General features: G+C 48.0%; 1 pseudogene; it reads left to right on the top strand.

The window, feature by feature from the left end:
• The first annotated feature begins 245 nt into the window (after positions 1 to 245).
• LOC140183381 (uncharacterized) lies at positions 246 to 1,186 on the top strand (annotated as a pseudogene).
• Positions 1,187 to 5,971: the final 4,785 nt, after the last annotated feature.

Genomic DNA, 5,971 nt, shown 5'->3' with positions numbered 1-5,971 from the left:
ATTCAATGATATTGGAAAAATGGCAGCGTAACAACTAGTATTGAAAGCTGGTCGCCTTTTTAGGGAGGGAAAGCCTTTCAATAGGAGCCCCCCTCTTTGCGACCTCATCACTTCAAAGCGCAAACCAATTTCTTTCTTAGTCACCGGGCGAAGCGCACCTCTGGTACTTTGCTTATAGCTTTTTTAGGTTATGCAATAGACGGGAGGCTTAGCTCTGGATCCCCCCTCCCTGCTTGCAGAAATGAATGGATCAGAAGGGGGCTGGGTTCTATTTCCGGGCCGGGCGGGAGGTGAAGGCCATAAGATTGCCCTCCCGGTAAGGAAGAGAGGAAAAGGGTGCTGTCATCTATCTCGACCTGTTTCCCGAGGCGTAGAAAATCCAGACCGGCTCAGAGAATCACTGGCGCTATTTAGCCCTTCGTTTCGCCATTCGAAGGACTACCTCTGCCTTCCCTTTTTGTAACATAACCAGGCGCCCCCCTTTTCAATCACTAAGAAAAAAAAGACCAATCAAAGCCCTATCTAAGTAAAGCTTCGTCTGTTATTTTTCCGGCCCCAGGGGAGTTTACTCAACCCATTCCCCAGTCTTCCGCACTGCTCAAGTAAGTGTGCGTGTGCGACTCCGTATGAGGACCTCCTTCCCTTCTGCCCACTCTCCGTTCACACGGTTCTCAAAGCAGAGGAGGCTGGTTGGGCAGCTGGTACCACGAGCCCTCTGTCCCACACATCTATCCAGAAGCAAGTGTAGTTCACCGGTTCCACCGAATGCTCCTATCTCTCGGCAAAGATCGTGTGAGTGTGCAGTTATGCTTCGGATGCTTCGCCATAGAATAGATCGACCCAGTTCCCGTTCTTTTCCGGTGCACTCGCTTTATATCTCCGACACACTAGGCTAGGAAGGACGCGGTGGGAAGGAAGCAGCCCTAGCCTCTGTCCGGCCGATCATTCCGCTGGCATCTTGCATTCACGCCTCCGTTTGACTGCCACTCGGGGATGGAGTTGTAGATACGTTAGTCTTAGCGGATCGTTGGCTCCGCCTGTTATCTCCTTCTACGACATGCTGTTGTCGTCGCCATATTCCTTATGTAACTAAGTCATCTCTGCCTCGCTGCGGGTCAGCACCTCCGAAAGAAACGGAGGACTTCATTCAGTGAGTCCGCGATCGCCCTCTAAACGATCAGAATAAGGTAAAGCTTGAAGATAAGTTTTGTACTCTATTAATTTCTCAGTCCCTCTAGTCGGGTGGGCGCCGGCCGGTCTTTCGACCAGATCCCCCTAAAAACCGTACGTGCGGGTCTCCCCGCATGCGGCTCACGCCATTCGAGGTGGCCCGGCCCAGCATTCATTCGCAAATCCTGTAGTGAAATTGAGACTGCTCGACCTCGGAAGCTAATTCGCGTGTAGGCAGCGCTGTCTGTCGTACCGTTGACTCTATCTATTCATTGAATTCACTTTCATTTTTTTATAGGCTCGCTCCCTCTTTTTCCAAGAATTAATGCACTTCCCTTCGGAGGGCCTTCTCTAATCTAATAGGGGAAAATCCTTCCATTTCCGTCAAATGACCCGGCCCCCCAGGCTCTTCCACCGTCCGGGCTCCCTTTCCTACCTATGCTATGCTCCCCCGGCACAGGCCTACCACGCTTCGCGCCTGCGGCGTTTTCGCCGGACGGTCTTTGCCAGTAGTGCCATCCTCCCCGCTGGCTGTATGGGCGGGTTTTCCCTCGCTGCTGCGTTCTGTTAGGCTATGGATTACAGGAACAAATGTAGTTGAATGAGACAGCAGGCGGGTTACACGTTCCGCTGTGCCGAGATGTGAGGTGCAGGTGGTGATGATCACCCCGGGGTATGCGCTAGCGCCCTTGACAGGCACTCCAGGACCCGCCAACGCTCATGAAAACCCGGGTCGGCCATTTGTCTAAGGGCCTCCATTCATCTGACCGGAGGTGTGGATAACGAGGCCACCTTCACAACCCTCTCCCTTCTGTCCTTATGTTGTAGTAAGGTAGGGCGGTTCGCTTGAGTTGCTCAACCGCCCCTTAGCCAGGTGCTCATGACGCGCTACGGGACCTTCACCGTGCCGGGGGACCAAGCAGGGCATAGCTAGCGGCATAGGAGCCGACTCGGCATCAGCGGCTTCGTGCCGCACTGGAGTAATCCAATATGCGGTTCCGCACGTTCCACCACTTCTCCGTTCATTTCCAATACTGATCGTGAAACACCATGAGCAGCTGGATGTTGAGGTCCGAAATTCGAAGTGAAATTTTTGAATTGCCCGTTCCTAGTCGTCATGGGAAAAAAGGAAGAAATAAGAAAGAGATTATTCCCTGAGAGCTTGTCCAGTACTACCTGTACCAGAAATGCATCTCCTTGCGTGCGAGATACTTCTATGCCAGCCGTTATTCCCGGCTCTGTTATGAAAGAAAGCGGCGGACTCATCTTACAGGTGTTCCCTAATGAGGGATTTTAGGGGATTAGGGCTCTCCTTTATCTCCTCCACCCATCCCCTTCTTCTATGTGAGGGGGGGCTTACTTAGTGCTTGTGCTAAGGCGCGGGTTGATCTCTCGGCCCTTCCCTCGCTTCTTGACTGGCTTGAAGAACTTGGACCCTTGATTCATTCAAGCCTTCAATCTCAAGCAAGCTTTGTTGAATCCCGGTCTCCGCCTGTTGAATCCTTCTCTCAACTTCTGATAGCTCATACATAACGGAAGACAACTCGTCCCTTCCGCCAGGTGGCACGTTCAGGTCAAAAGACGGTTGCTTCGAAGAGCTGGCACCGCTTCCACCCTCCTCTCCCCCTGGAGCCATCATCTTAGCCAGCTCGGGATCCAAAATAGTCAAAACAACAGCTATAACCAGCCCTCCACCACACCTACTCAAAAGAAAGTGGAGAGATTTGGTGAGAAGGATGGATTGGAGTTTGACAAGAAAGAGATTGAAATCCATACCAATCAATAGAAATGAAAAATAGAGTAAAAAAAGGGGGATAAAAAAATGAAACATTGAAACACGTCTTTCCTTAGTCATGGGTACTCCCCACACCCCAATTTTCAAAGATTTTACATCTTCACGATCAAGCAAGTATTTAATCATACCATTGCTTGTTCGTATAAAATAGACCAAAAATCCTAAGATAAAAAGAACACTCCAATCAGATATACCTTGCATCATCATTCACTGAGAAACATTGATTCCCTCCAGACAGAAAGTCATGTAGGAGTCTTAGTTGAAGCATCGACTTGAATCTCTTCAATGTCAGCAACTTACTGATTGATTGACCCATTCTAGAGAAAGTGCTTTCGGGTATACTTTCTTTAAGGAATGTGGTTCTTGGCTTTGCTTTAATAGATTCTATTCGACTGGCTGGAAGGAACGTTATACGACTTTTTGACTTTGCAAGAGTAGTTTCATCGGTGGAAGGGAGGGAGAAGGTTGTTCGACTGAAGCCCGACCTCTATGATCTGAAATGAGTGCGGAAATGTCCCTTTAAGAAAAGGATCTTTACAGAAAAAGAGCTCAGAGGTTTAGTCAGCTATTGTCCTATTTTCTTTTTTCTTCTCGATGAGAGGCTTCCCCAACAGCACTGGTTTGTCAACCTCCATGGTCTTTCCCAATCCAATCTTTTTCTATTACTGACACCTGGAGCCAGCAACAATTGCTAAAGCAACTCCCGAACCTAATTCCTAAGGTCACATACCTGTCGCATAAAAAGAAAATGCATATATAGTTGGAATCTCCAATAGGGCAGGCATTAATATGAAAAGGTTTACTTTCCAGCTGGGACATCATCCACAGCTAGATCTTAGAAAGAAATTGCCCATCATTTGCACATCGATACGTGCCTGCTACGCTTCCCCCTTGTCGGACTAGGAGCTCTACTAGGCTTGACCGTGGGAAATTGCTTTAGTAGATCGAAAGGGCAAAGAGAGCCACCCGGTCATCATGGATAAAACTACCACTCTTTCAATTGGCGTCTAACCATCTTCTTCTCACTAGGGCCGGGGTTGGTCTTTCTAATCAATCAGAAAATTCACCGGTGGATTGATTGATCTAAACCAAAGACTTGATTATAGGAGAAAGGCGTTCTCATACCCTGATACCCCTTTGTGGAAACCTAGAACAGAAGAAAGTCTCTTTAGGATTAGGATGGCTCTGTCCTAGCTAGACCGAGTCACAACTACTTATTATATTCTAGAAGACTCGGGCACACTTCCCTATACTTCTCCTAAGTGACATCAAAATCCTCTTTCAGCCGATTCGAAAGCAGCAATAGATGAGATTTGGAATCAGACAGAGGGTTCACGCCTCACCCTTCAAAGGGGGGACTGGGGAGTTAAGACTTCCTTGCTCTTAGGCCCCTTTAAGGCTTAGGGAAGGGGCCAATAAGATCAGGAAGAAGGAGATTGGATCCCTCCCCTTCCATATGGTTGTTAGCTCTTCTGTGTCGTGTCAAGCCAGTTCATGAATGAATGGCAATCATGAGTGTAAATCGGCTTGTTAGGGTCCGGTCGTGGCCAAGCCTCGAATCGAATCCTGGATCAACGCCCTTTTTCGCTTAACCCATTCGTTCAGAGTCGACAACTGCAGATAGGCCTCTCCCCAATGCAAGGCAAGGTGAGTTTGTCGGGCATGACGTGCTTGTGCCTATCCCTTTTCAGAAATAATAGATTGCAGCTAATCCAGTTGATCCTGTATAGGCGGAGGTGAGGACGGGGGGCGAAGCAAATTGAAGTTTATCCTAAACTAAAGAAGTCCAAGTTTTCGTTTTTTCCGGGTATGAGGCAAAGCCAGAAGTGGTTTATCCAGGCTGGTTGAACCCCCGAAAGAAGCACCAATAGCATAAATAGCTATCATGGTTGGAGCGGAGCATAGATAGCAAAGGTATGGGTAGAGGTCAAATGCACACATCTACCAGGTAGGTGGTGAAAAGAATTCCATACCCGCCTAAAATAACTTAAGCCTAAAACGAAGTAAGAGGCCGGGTCAACAATCTAATAGGTTGCGTTCCCCCCATTCGAGAAGAGGAATCCTAGCTAGCTACTGGATGGAGGGCGGAGTAGAAAAGTCATTGCACAGGGGTAGCATCAAGAGAAGAGCGACTTCCACTTCATAGTTGCTTTCTCCAACTGAGAGGTAGACTGCTTAGTTGGGGCGGGAACTCATACTGCAATAAGAGGGTCTGCTAGACGAAAGATTAGCCTCGGACCCTATTCGCTCACATGCATGGATGAGAAGAAAGAGGATCTCGGGAGGGTCAAACTTTGGACCTCGGAAAGGGCCTCTGAAAGTGGGTATAGTCCCTCTTAGGAAAGGACATCGTGTGGTACTCTTTCATTGGCTAATGTGAATAGTAGGGGCTAAAGGCGAGTGAAGTGAGATCCGAGCTAGGTTAACTTCTTCTCTTATGAAATGGATAGTTAGAGGCGTGATCTATTCTATAAACAGATATCGGAACAGAGATTGAAAGCAGGAACCAGAGATCAAACTCCATAGTGTGAAATCCCGTGATTTGAGCCTATCAGTATGGGATGATATCATAGGCTTCCCTTGGTTCGCTCGGTGTAGGTATCACCTTGATGCGCATAGCTATTGCCTTGATCCTTTGGTCTGCTCGGGTCATTCCATTGATACGCTCATCGGGCTCGTCGTTAGGGCTGACAAGGAGAGGAATCATTCCCATCGAATCTCTTCTCCCAGATCTTCTTTGTAGTCCAACTTGGTATATGTAAGAATTCATGCTCAGTTGGGGAATAGTGTGACTTGGCTGCTTTCTTCGATAAATTTATTATTCTTTTTTTCCTCTGTTTTGTAAGTGAACGAAAGGCTAACATAAGCTAGAGTGGAACGATTTACTTTTCTATCTTGATGGCTAGAAAGCCGTCCGGCCCTACGTTCCGGATAAGCCGGATAAGCAGCATCTCAGAAGGAAAGTCTCAACCCTTTGCTACGAAAGTAGGCTATTCTTCCCAGAGA

The sequence above is a fragment of the Arachis hypogaea genome, unplaced genomic scaffold (genome assembly GCF_003086295.3).
Source record: "Arachis hypogaea cultivar Tifrunner unplaced genomic scaffold, arahy.Tifrunner.gnm2.J5K5 arahy.Tifrunner.gnm2.scaffold_22, whole genome shotgun sequence".
NCBI classification, from domain to species: Eukaryota; Viridiplantae; Streptophyta; class Magnoliopsida; order Fabales; family Fabaceae; genus Arachis; species Arachis hypogaea.
Note: the sequence above shows the minus strand (reverse complement) of the source record. Positions and strands in the feature narration are given on the sequence as shown.